Source organism: Dermacentor albipictus, chromosome 1, assembly GCF_038994185.2.
Source record: "Dermacentor albipictus isolate Rhodes 1998 colony chromosome 1, USDA_Dalb.pri_finalv2, whole genome shotgun sequence".
NCBI classification, from domain to species: Eukaryota; Metazoa; Arthropoda; class Arachnida; order Ixodida; family Ixodidae; genus Dermacentor; species Dermacentor albipictus.
This window is the reverse complement of record NC_091821.1, coordinates 250,804,570-250,817,950: the sequence shown is the minus strand read 5'-3', so window position 1 is coordinate 250,817,950 and position 13,381 is coordinate 250,804,570. Positions and strand designations below refer to the sequence as shown.

The 13,381-nt window shown below is 47.4% G+C and overlaps 1 protein-coding gene and 2 non-coding genes across 3 annotated transcripts in view; all 3 read right to left on the bottom strand.

Moving 5' to 3' along the window:
• Positions 1 to 13,381, bottom strand: part of LOC135900843 (uncharacterized) — a 715,897-nt gene that overhangs the window by 330,701 nt on the left and 371,815 nt on the right. The window lies entirely within an intron of this gene.
• TRNAK-UUU (transfer RNA lysine (anticodon UUU)) lies at positions 1,246 to 1,318 on the bottom strand. The gene has a single exon. It is a non-coding gene; the product is annotated as a tRNA-Lys (tRNA).
• Positions 7,542 to 7,614, bottom strand: TRNAK-UUU (transfer RNA lysine (anticodon UUU)). The gene has a single exon. It is a non-coding gene; the product is annotated as a tRNA-Lys (tRNA).

The window sequence follows — 13,381 nt, the reverse complement described above, 5'->3', positions numbered from 1 at the left end:
ACAGAACAAAAACACATATGTTGCAAGGATTCCCAGAACCGGGCACAATGAGCAATTTGCAGACCATGGGACGAAGAAACCTCACAAAAAAAGTCTTTGACTGCAGGACAAACTGGGTAATGTGATAGGCGCTATAATTACATCAGACACGAGTTGGCTTCCCATTCTAGAACGGTACAGTCGTGGTGGAGCGAGCATGCCAATAGTGTCCCAGGAAAGCATTTGTCGTTTCACTCGCTGTAGGTTATTCAGTGGAGTACCACTGCTCAAAGAAACGCGCTGCCTGCTCTAACGCTCTGGAAAACCATAGTCCTTTGTTCGCTTGGGTTGCCACGAGGCATAGTCGCAAAGCAAGAAAAAAAAACCGTAGTTCCCGAGCTCTCGATGCTCCCTGAGCATCCTCCAACCGTTTCCTCAGAAAGGCCCTTTCAAGATGTCTGGAAGAATACGTCATGATAGCCCTATTCTGCTAGCGAAGAAAAAAAAGTATATTTGAACCTTCAATTTAAGTTCAGTGTTCACCAGGCCGAGGCCCCTTTTGCCACGCTCATGTAAACGTTGCTGCATGTCATGCGTTCAAACCGCGAATCCCAGATAATTATTGCACAAAATCGCTGTGCCCGGTTTACTTGCGCGTCAGAATACGGGAGACACCTGTGCTGTGTACCAAACGCTCTGAAGAAACACTGAGTGGCAAACAAAAGCCCGGTTTGTTGACGGAATGTTCATTCCGTGCCATTCACGAAACTTTGCTGCGAGAAAATTTAGCCGTGTGGTGGCCTTGTCACTTTTCAGATTTTCTGGGTCCAAGCACACTGCCAGGCAACTTCTCATTTCGTCAGTCCTTTCCATGCACAAACATGAAGAAAACGCGATGGTTTTCAGTTTTACATTCCTAACCACGAGCCCAAACACTTGCGGTACGGGTATAAGCCTGCTACCGGTTGTTGGCGGAGACCAGTTAATGTGCCGGTGTGCTTATCACCATAGCACTAGAAGCGTCAGAAAACTTTGTCAAGTTTTCCACCACACGACACAGCTCATCTCTTTCGCTACACACTTGGATCAGGTTGCCCGCATAGGTCACAACCTTCACAGCGGGCCCTCCAGGATGTATCCTCCTACCATGCGGTTCTCTTTTGCTTTGCTGTCCTTTTTTGTCTGCGTGAATGAATACGTAGCATTCAAATAACTAAATAACTAGAACAATAAATAAAAATATAAATGAAAGAAAAAAAAACCATACGCCCGAACAGGGACTCGAACCCTGGACCGTTAGGTTAAAAGCCTAACGCTCTACCGACTGAGCTATCCGGGCCACGGGATTACGCCTCACTGCGCCTTTGACTTAACAAAGTGGATTTTGGCTTGCACCGATTCAACAACTAGTGGGGCCCCAAAACCGCTTTGGCTCCCTCCCATAAGCATGTTTATTCTCTCTGTCTTCCCCATAAGCCTAATGAACCAAAAATGGCGAAAATCATCAAAGCGACGGCTCTCACATAGCACCAAATCTGATCGGATTTCTGAGTAACTTGCTATGTTCGTAAAAAGCAAATGATCATGCCGGCTGTCGCTTTCGTTCACCTCACGTAATTGACGAAGATTGAACGATAAATCAGCAACATATTTGAGATCGCTACAGTCGACTCGAGAAATCATAGGCCTAGAGCGGGAAGATTTCCCCTGACGTACCCTAATGTAGATTGTCTTGGCTGATGACGGTAAATGAAAACCGAACTGTAGGTTGAAGGCTTGTCTTTTCGCGCACAGAAGGAAATAATATATACTAGCACACAAGTTAAAAAAAGAAAACAGCAGTTGGCAACCAAGGCGCACAAACCGCGCGGGGCTGTGTTAGTCCGCCAGCCCATCACAGAAGCAAAAAGAATCGTCGTGATGCGACATTTGCAAAATGGCGTCGTACTTGATACCTCCGGAGCGTCTGCTGTTCTTGAAGAGTCTTTTCATCGGCAGAAGCGATGAGGTATGCAACAGACATGAACAAAGTGTATGGAGTCTGAGCATTTCACTTTTCAAAATCTGTGGTGCAGTTCATTTAATTGCTGAGCCTGTTTTACTTATGAAATTTGCTGCCAACTGAAATCAAACTTGACAGTAAATAGTTGCAGCGAAGCAAGCGTTTTATTTCAGTTCAATAAAGAATTAGGCTTTCACCGTTGCACTATAATATACGAGTGAAAACGTAGAAAATTACGCGCTAATAATTTAATTTTTGTGGTTGCCGCCTTATTTAGGTAACCGGGAAACCTTGAAGTACGAACTGTATGAAGCCTCGCGGAGGTACAGTGGCTGGCGGTTATGAGGGCGTGGGCGGAGCTTCACTCCAGGATTAAGTTGTATCCGACTATAGAAGCAATCATAACGTCACATAGCCAGTCTTTGCTAGCCAATTCTTCGTGAAGCCATATCCTTCGCTCTTTCTCCCTCAGAAAGTCAGTCCAACACGTGGCCCTGCACTCGGCCAAGGCGAACTCGGCCAATGACTCTGCTTAGACACGGCGGATTGTGATTTGTTCCCGGTAGGTTTTAATAGGGTGCTTTGCCAACCGCTCTGCGCACAGTTTATTTCGGCATGTTATTTCCAACTACGGTCGTTTACTAGAACGCATATATTAATCGTCTTCGTTGCAACGTTCGAGTGCGGCAGCGGCATGTTGCCGTCGCACCCGTTGTCATTTTGGAGGAGAGTGCACTGAGTGTAGGTAGCACGGCAGTGGAAGACACTAAAGCTTACCGTAACATGATCACGTGGTGGGTAGACTCTTCCTGGCATGGAGGAAGGAAAAATTAGGAGACAGCATCAGGCAACACGACTGAGGTCAAAACGTATCGACCGAACATGTGATCGCCACATGAGAGCGCGCGGCAGGTTTTAGTCCTCCCGCTCTGCAGGCAGAGCTATGATAGCGCAGCCAAACAAGTGCGCATCTATTAAAAACTACCACGAACCAAACGTTATCGGCCAATAGGTGAGATGTAAACACGTAAAGGCTCATAGGACATGCCATCTGCTCGGCGCTTCCGGTTCAACAGATGACGGTTCCGGTGCCCGATTCTACGTTCGCGGGACAAGTCGCGCTTGGTCTCTGTGCACCTTCATCACAAGGTATCGCCCACGCTACTAATTTTTGAGCCTGTGTAAGTCACCTGGACGACTGACCATGAAATCGGAGCATAGGTAGTCATTTAAATTTTTTTTAGCCCAATCGGTCGAACACGTGAATTGGCTATGCCCGCTGTCGCATTTTCGTGCTTATCTTGAATGGCGAGGCGCACTTTCTTGTCCTGAAGTGAATTCCGTTCGTGCCAACGACAATTATTTTTTTTTTACTTATTTCATCTCAATTTCACTAGGCTGATTGAAACATGTATGGTTTAGAACTGGATGCACTGTAGGCGTGCAAGCGGTTTCAATCCAAGCCTTTTCTTGGCACGAATGTCTTGGAACGCCATTTAGGCGAACAACGCAATCTGGTGTTCGATGCAAGATGAGCTTGGTGTAGTGGGAGGACTGCAGTTTTTTCCTTATAAACAGACGTCGAAAGCATATCAGGACAGACTTAAGCGTGCGGGGAAGCCAACTGCAGCCGACGAGCACTTCAAGCATGACTCACATTCCATACCCCACACAAATATCACAAAATGTCCCCAAATACAAAGCGTTTACTGCATCTTTGAACGCGTTAGAGACTTTTATAACAAGTGTTTCGGTCAAGTTAGAGAAAGAGATACTATGTTAAAGCACGGGGTAAAACCATGCGAACCGTGCTGTTGACGTTTTGTTATTATGCATGTTCCAGGAAGTATCAGTAACGTGCACACCAAGTTATATTACAACACATGTACGATTCATATCTAAACTTCGCAAAATGTACAGAGGGTCGCTGTAAAATGATAGAAAGCTCCAAGTGCATCGTACAAACTTGCCCAAGCATCTACTTTATCAGTGATATAAAAGTCGCAAAGCCAAATGTGTGGATGGTATTTTTCTTAGGGAAAGTCTTAGCAGCTGCACGCACTTGCGCAACGCGATTCATAAATGGCTACGACAGGCGAACACGTTAGCGTATACGACGCGCTCTAGCCCAAATCTGATATTCACGAGTGAAATGTTACAAAACCACTCACGTCCTCGATCCGAACAGAATTGACGTGAGAACAAGTGCGACTCGCCATTCAAGATAAGCACGAAACTGCGACAGCACACATGCCTAATTCACGCGTTCAATCAATCGGTTACTAAAAATACTTTAAATGACTGCCTGTGTTCAGATTTCGTGGTCAGTCGTCATTGATGCGACCATCGCAGGCTCTAGAAAGTAGGAATATGGGCGATACCTTGCGATGAAGGTGCACAGAGAGCAAGCGCGACGGGCCCCGCGAATGGAGAATCGTGCTCCGGAACTGTCATTTGTTGAACCGGAAGCGCCAAGCAGACGACACGTTCCATGAGCCTTTACGAGTTTACATCGAAACCACATGTCTATGACGTGTTTTCGGCTCGCGAAGTCGCTTCCGCTGCATTCAATGAGCAAAAGCATAGTTTTTAAGATCCAAATTTAAGATACAGAGGGAGCCACCCTCCGCGGCGTGCATTTGGACACCACTAGGATTAAGGTCCTTAGATAAAACAAGTTTTCAAGGTAGCGCCACTCCTCCTCTCCTGCTGGTTTCCCCCTCCCCGAACTGCACTGGAGCGTCAACAAGTAGGATCAAAACTAATGAGGGCGTGCATAAAAAAGGAACGTTTGGTGTGAGCTATGACGCCGAATAGAAACATGTATCTTTTATAGAAGTAAATCACATATAGAATAAGTAATTGTTAAGTTCAAAGTATAAGGTACGGTATAGAAAGAAAGGGGGGGGGGATAATCCCTGGTGTCCAACTAGCAACGTTGTGCACGTTTTAAATTTTACACTACTAGCCATGGCGCCTCGCATGCGCCCGCTTCGATTTAAATTCACGCTTGTTACTTGCTCTACACTCCAACGGCAAGAAATAAAAGATGAAATCAGTCATTGCTTAGCCTTACTTCATGCTGAAGGCAGACCATTAGGTAGGACTTGTCGTCGTTATTGAGATCAGCTCTTTGTTTTGGCACTGACAGGCCTCCAGAGACTATGCCAATGTATAAAAGAGGTTTGAATTTAACCTAGCAGATGGCAGCACAGCCTTAGCGCTGATGATGCGCTGATGATGCGGAACGCTTCAAAAGCCTAATGATTGACTACATTATTATTTTCTACTCCGCCCTTGTACGGTACGCGATAACGGTGAAACGCCAACCAGACGGCTTGGGTGAGCATATTCAGAAGGACGTTTGCCCCTGTTGTCGCTAAGCAAACCTGAAGCAATTGCTGAGAAAACGTGTACTGCAAATCAAATGAAACCCCAGCATTCAAGTAAACGCGGTCTACGTTACAGCGCAAAAACATTTGTTGTTGTGGTATATGACCGACACCGGCGCCTGGCTGCGTCGTCGCACCAAAAGCCTGGTCAGGTCATACTGTACGTTTCGGGGCTTCGACGCAGCCTTTCAGTGATTCAGTGAAGTATACTCTGTCGCATTAGCGGCGTTTCGCAGAGCCAAGGCTTCAATGTATGGGAACGCAAGTGCATGCACAAGGTGAATATAATTCGTATGTCAGCTACCATGCCCCCTCTTGTATTGTTGCGCAACGACGGACGCTACAGGTGTCAGTGGCAGACAACAAAACACGGATGAAAACGCTTTGACGGGTTCGCGTTCCTCATTGTCCGAGGTGCTCTAACTTCTACAGAGCTGGAAGGAGATTCTCATGCAGTTTATTACAGCGACATGTGCTTTTTTATGCCAGCTGCCGTAGCACACTCTCAAAACGTCGTCCCATGACTTGGGTATACGACTACGTCTTTTCTTCCGGCAAGAAATCCTACCGGATGATTAGCGCATGCGCAGTTGTTCTGAACCTTTTGCAACATAATAAATATCACATCTAGCCGCTTAGCACATCAGGTGCAAGCAATGTGCCAATCACAGACTCGAATGAAGTAGAAAAGAGACAGCAAGTGCAGGAGTGAGGAGGACGACGCGAAGAACAGAGTGTCGCTGCCTTGTAAACTTGTTTTATGTAAATACCTTAACCAACCTCCAGCGGCGTGCGAGGAGAACATCGAGGCACCCTAGACAACACCTATACGCGTCTCAGAGGTCATGTGTGGCACAGAGTCTCGTACAATAATTACGAGAGGGAACTCTGGCGCTAGTGTCTACAGGAGCTGCAATGAGAACGGTTGTACCAGCATGGGAATAATGGGAAGTACATGGATTTGCCTAAACTTCATCCTTTTGTCTTCAAACGGCTTTGTGACTTTGTAAACCCATCATTTTCAACAATGTACTGCGTAATAAATAATTAAATAAACACCATTAAAATTGTCCAATGGCAGGATTCGAAAACAGAAGCCTGATATTGAAACCATTAAGCCACGGGCGCATGTATCAACAAGCGAATGAAACGCCCTTATGCATTTATCGCGGGCATTTCTTGAGACGCTTGGAGCGATTGAATTTGGCCACCTGTACAAGCTCAATCGTTGCAATTAATAGCGATTGTGCGTGCTCGCGGCGTCTTCTGCACGTCGAAGAGTATAGATTGCGCTGAAATTTACGACAAAAAGATTTATATAGCTTTATATACAAAGCTACAAAAGCGTCTGAATCCACAAGCACGAAGATCAGACAAAAGCATGTACTTCCCATCATTCCCGTGGTGGTACAACGACTGCAGCGCCAGAGTGCCCTCTAGTAATTATTGTATGAAACTCTATAATGTGTGGGGCCGATACTGCGAAGAAAAAAAAAAGCGAAGAGATTGCCTTCACGGAGAGTTCGCTTGCAAAGGATGGGTTGCGTTGCCGAAACCTCTCTCCTAATGTATTTTCTTCCTCCATGCTTACTCGCTTTAATTTTGGCTGTGTTGCAACACGGGCCGTAGACGACTAAACAGACAGCTAATCGGACAGCGGCAAATCTCGCTCCAAATCTGACGAAGCTGGTATATGGCGCATTGGAATATGGCAGTGTGCCGTCTGGCGGCGAAAACGTAGCTCTTTTTGCGATGACAGCCTTGGGTGCTGGAGCAAACCGGTCTACTGCATCGTCATCTGTCGCTGCAGATGGCACTGAAGCAGAGCGGTGCTTTAAGGATACAACACAGGGCCTCCGGGATCAACGGTTTCAGTTGTCGCGGAGGTCATGCATGTCCACGCGAAGCTCGCCGAGTGCTTGCTGCGGCTTTCCCTGCCCCGTTCGCGGTATTTTTTATGCGCATGGTACGCGCTGGGTTTGTTAAAGGTTTCTGTCGCTCTGTCTGTCTGTCTGTGTGCGTGTGCGCGCGAGCATGTGTTCCATGGCACGGTGGCCTAGCGGCAGAGCATCCGCCTCGTACGCGATAGGTACCGAGCTCAAATGCTGGTGCCGCTAAATAAATAGAATAGTTAATAAAATAATAAATTAAAAAAAGAAAAAAATAGACGCCCGAACAGGGACTCGAACCCTGGACCGTTAGGTTAAAAGCCTAACGCTCTACCGACTGAGCTATCCGGGCCACGGTACCACCGCTCCCTGCGCCTTGGGCCTTGGGGACTCAAAGAAGAGAGTTTTGGCTTGCCTCGATCCTACAACCAGTGGGGGCCTCAAATCCGCTTTGGATCTCCCCTTAAGCTTAGCGTAAACAAATATGGCGGAAATCATGAAAGCGACTGCTTTCACCTAGCACCAAATCTGATCGGATTTCTGAGTAACTTAGGTTCGTAAGAAATAAATGATCACGCCGGCTTTCGGTTTTGCTCACCGCACGCAAATGACAAAGATTGAACGATAAATCCCCGACATTTTTGAGATCGCTAGTCGGCGCGAAAGACCATAGGCCTAAGCGCGAAGATTTCCGCCGACGTAGCCTAATCTGGATTACCTTGGCTGACGATGGTAAATGAAAACCGAACTGTAAGCTGAAGGCTTCCCTTGTTAGCGCGCGCACGCGCGCCTCGTGGTTACTGCACAACGAATCGAACAACTGCAAGATTTTTCAAACCGAGGGCATTGACAGTATTCTTTTCCTTCACCGGCGTTTCGCGGAGCGAAATATCCAAAAGGTGGTGGCGGCATTTGTCATAGAGCATTATCATTTTTTTTTCTTCCACGAGACCTGGTGAGCCCTTTTATGTCTGATTCAGCGTGAAAGGAATCCCGTGCAACCCACCTGGCACAGCGCAGGTGCTGCTTCTAGGCTATCTCATCCTCTTGTGTCTGTTCATACAACTTCAAAATACTCCATAACAAAGCGAGAGAGATAATTTATTTGAATGAAGGCATGCAGAGAGATCGGCCTGAGCTAACGCACTCTACACAGGGGGAGGGAGAACAGGGACATAAAGATGTGATGAGGGATAATGATGCCACAGAAAGAGGTATGCGCAACGGTGAAAGCAAGTTCAACATTCTGATAATGAACATTCAGAAAACACATTCATGAAGCCACTATATGGTTCCATAGCTAGTCAGTAGTCACCAATTCAAGTGAACTTAAAGGCGCTGGCACAAAGCTGGTGTGTGGGCCTCCCCTGAGTGAGCAGCACAAGCGCCAAACAAAAGCTTTATAGCATGTAAAGAACTGCGATAAGCGGCTCCAGCACGGCGAGCACCTGCAGGGCACCTTTAGCGGCAGGATTCTGGAGACCACCAAGAATCACGCGCATTGACTCCACCAGGTGCTTCAGCATTTCCTGTACGCACTCCTTCTCATTGTGTCCATCTCCTTGCTTGCCCGTAGTGCCACCGGTTTCATTGGCCCTATCATTCTTGGATTTATGGGGCAGGGGACCCCCAGGGCCCGTCGGCATGGCCGTGGGCCTAGAGGGAAGCAAAGGCCATTCCGTGTATGTATCAGCCGGTGGTGGTGAATCTTTGCCGCGTGCTGTAATCGATCTTGAATTAGTAGTAGGCGCCGTTACCGTCCTCGATACACGCACAGGCAGAGGTGGTCGTGGCGCCTGTGCCCCGCTATGTAGTTCTTCTGAAATGGCTTTGTGGCACTTCTTTCGCGAGCGTCGGTCACTTTGGCAAACAGATTGAGCAGCCTCTTTACGTGAATATTGGTCTCTTGCCATTTTTCGAAGAATGCGAACTTCTTGTTTCATCTTTGAGCATTCCTTCGAAGTCGATTCGTGAGAGCCAGTGCAGTTGGGACATCTAAATGAAGACGCATCACAGTCGGTGGTATTATGCTCTCCGCCGCAACGTGAGCAGGTGGCTTTACTTCTACAAACAGCACGTCCTATCCTTAGACATTTCTGGCACTGAACAGGCCTCGGAACGAATGGTCGTGCACGGTGTATCACGTAGCCCACTGTGACAGACGCTGGTAATGTCGAAGATGCAAATACTAACTTGATATATCGGGACTTCCCCAAGCGGTGAATCTCAAGAATGCGCATCGATGACCTCAAAAGACTCTTGAGGTCCGCAAGCTTGATGTCAAGCTCCATGTCGGAAATCACAGCAGTCGTTGTCTGCTTCCCGTAAGTAATAAAGGAGCGGACGGGGATTGCGCTTAACTGTGGACTGGTCTTTAACTTCTCCAGTATTGTGGAATTTTTCACATCTATTGTCAGGATGTTCTTGCGAGCGCTGATCCTGATCTCGTTGATTTGCCCAGGGGCCACACTTCGGTTAGAAACTTCCTGCTGAAGGAGTTCATGCTGTGTGACGTCGAGAGCGGCACATAAGAAACCATGAAGCATTCCTGCTCGCTCTTATTTGATAAAGTCGTCTCAGTCGACATACGGCGCATCTTCTTCATGCGGCGGCCCATGACTACGGTGTACTCGCTGTCAGAGTCCACGGCTTCTGGCGTTCAGCTCTTCCAGGAATCGAGCTGGTTCGAGCTTCCAAAGGCACGTGGTCCAAAAGTGAGCGATGAAACAGACGACTGACCTTGTTCAGGTTGTCGTGGGAACATCTTCTTGCTCATTCATTGGCTACAAATTCATCACTCAAACACCAGATTACGTGGGCCCCAGGACAATCGGGGCTGGAGGGTAACGAGGTCACGGACAGGCTAGCTCAAGGACACAAACCGAGCGGCCACAATCCTCGATTCCACAACCACCCTCCCCGTCCACGCGGCTTACGGTGCGAGACTTAAATACCTGCGCAAACGACGACAGCTTTACCCCCCACCACACACAGGGTTAAACGCACAGGAAGCGCGGGACTCGAGACAGCTCCAGACCAACACTATCTCCAACTTACACAAATACAGCATCTTCTCAAATCAATACAAAGACACATGCCCCTGGTGTAATGAACAGCCCCCTGGCTACCACGTCACGTGGGGGTGTACGGGCCCCAAACCGCCAGACATACAAACACAACAGCCGGAGGAGCAGTGGGAGGCCACCCTGTCCAGCCCAGACCTGGAGACCCAGCGCGGACTGGTAATCCAGGCGAGAGCAGCAGACAAGGCCACTGGGGTTTTAAAATGACGTCTCCACTCGCCGTACATTTTTTTCTCCGTATTTTTTACCTCTTTTGTGAATAAACGTTTTCTACGAGCACTACTGTCGCCGACGGCTAGAATGTCCTGCAAAAAAGCTCTCCCCATTGGGAACACGTGGTGCCGCCGCAGTAGGCCACTGGCGCCCATGTATTGCGGAGCGACTAGACAGGTATTGTAAATATACAAGAACCCAACCCAAGGCGACTTTGTTCCAAATGTTCCCAATTCTAAAACTCTCTGATTAGTCGTGATTTATGGCGCATTCGCGGAATATCAACTGCGTGTCAATAAAGGCAGGAAGCTCGCCCACGTAAGCTATTCGTGCTGCAACACATGCTTACGTTGGCCAAGAATGATTAAAGTACTTGCTTGAGAGTCGCGTCTTACAACGGTGTGACCGGTTAAATCAGCGTTGTAATAATAATATTTGGGGTTTTACGTGCCAAAACAAATCAGCGTTGTACCCCAATGTAGGCTACCATATTGTGGAAGTAATGGCCTTTATATTGGAATGTTTTGCTTTACGTAAAAGGCCCCTCACCAGGTCTGGCCATTTTGAGCTTACAAGCGCAGAGCATACAATGCGTGATAACGATCGTGTATGCAAAGTATTACACCGCTACGCGCAGCGGAAAGATATGAAATTTCAAACCGAACGCCGTTTTCCGTTGTCCTCGCGGCCGCCGTGCTTCAAGCTGGAGGATGATGTACACGTGCAAGTGCGCCTACGAACACGTGTTTGTGATGTGACGTCGCCCATGGTGACACGTGATTTCGCAAATTATTCAAGGCAACATCTGTTATTTGTGTATTATGTTGCTAGAATAGATTAATTAAAGCTTAGAGAAATAATAAAACACACACCGAATGTATGCATGTTCTTGTTTTACTTCGCACCGCAGCAAGATAGGTGTTCTTACTTTTCGTCTCCTTGTCCACACGGCGTGGAGTCGCACTCGCAGACACCAAAAGTATGTCATTTTCTACCTTGTTCCAGCTCGGGATCATGCTCTCTGATCCGCTTGTGTCTGCCTCAGTATTCGTGTACCACAGACTCATACCGCTAATCAAGTGTCCTCGTGCACAGCGCCCAAAATCGTGCGCTGCGCGAAACGAGACAATTGCAACAGCTCGCGCGCGACGCCGTCAGCGGAAGTGCACCGCGTCACAAAAAAGCGAGGAGAAAAAAAAAAAAAAACGAAGGCGGGCCCGTGACGTATGCGTCACGCGATCCTCGGGGTCCGGTATGGGAGAACGCAGGGAAGAAATTTCGCTTGCGGAGGCTACAGGGAACAAGTGGAGAGAGTGTCTGGCTTGGCAGGGGAGCTCGCCTCCTGAAATCATGGGTTCGCGGCACTGAAATATTTCTATCTCGGCTAATAATGAGCCGATTTGAAAAATTTTTGCAGCAGAATGCTCCCTAGAGGGCACATAACTGCTAGCGTATAACCGAAATTCGCTATGGGGCCTGGTGAGGGGTCCTTTAACGTTGTATGTTGGAACTTCCGGCATAGCAAAGAAAGTGAATTTACCTCCTGTGACACTGTTCGCGTGTTTGCGATGGCGGGTCTTCCTGGATGATGGTTGTGCTTACTGACTTAGTGCCCGGCCCCGGAACTGGATGCCTCTGCAGAGGCTTCGCAGTGCACTGCGACTTGCTGTAGCACGCCATCATCCAAAACAACGTGAAATATACATAGAGGAAGAAGGAGAAATATTGTTTAAATCGTGAATTCAACTAAGGAGAGAGAAATTTCAGAATGGGCGCGTTTCTTGGGTTGCACTTTTTCTCGTTCGGGATAAAATGAGATTTATTTTTGACTGCAGGTAGGGTCATGGCCTCACGGCGATTAGAAATACTAGGTGAAAGTGTGTTGTCATTCATGCCAGCACTAAAACCATATACTACCCGGTTCTCTACTTGTTTTTATGCTACAGCCACAAGCAAGGTTGTCCAATGCCATGTTATATAGTACCCGAGCAACAGATGAAAACGCCATTTTCCCTTACTGCAGGCGCCTTCACCCTATCGCGCCTTCACCCTATCTTACAAGGTGGAATCTTTAGCACAGGCGTATGAATTATGCTAGCGCACTTGTTGGCCGACTCTACATAGCTCGTCTGCTCCACAGGTCCGCGTTTTCTTTCCAAGCAGCCACCTGTATGGATGCTTCGAGCTGCGACGGACTCTTGGCGAGGGGCCAGCGCTCACAGGAAGTACGCGCTGTTTGTGCCGAGCTTCATCCCACTCTTTACTTGCACGACATTGCCTGTCCTTTCGTTATTTGGGCGCTTTCAGTTTCAGTTTCAATTTATTCTCCATTCAATAACACTGAATAAGTAACAGGCAATATGCAGACGAGGGTCCCAAAGTCAATGACTGCTAACGGGACCCTCAATGACTCAAGAAGGGCTCGAATGCAGTCTGACAGACCGGAGAATCGTGCTCGCAAAGTAGAATTACTGGAACCACGCAAGCTTCTCACAGAACATATGAGTGCAACCCGAAATGAAGATTACGAGGAAACAAAATTCTTAAACAAAATAAAAGGAAGAGAATTAACCGAGAGGAAACAAGAAAAGAAAAAAAGAAAAGAAACCCGTGCGGTATGCTGCATTCAGGGAAACTCCTTAGGGAAGTTATTAAAGTTTTATGAAATGCGGATGAAGAGTATGTTGGAGTGCAACATTTATTAAACGAATGAAATTATGATAAATGATTAATTTGCTAAGATTACTTCTGTTTAAATTTAAAAAGAAAAAGCTTGAGCCTCCTTTTCTACCGAGATAAAAATGTATAGACGGGAGCCAGTGC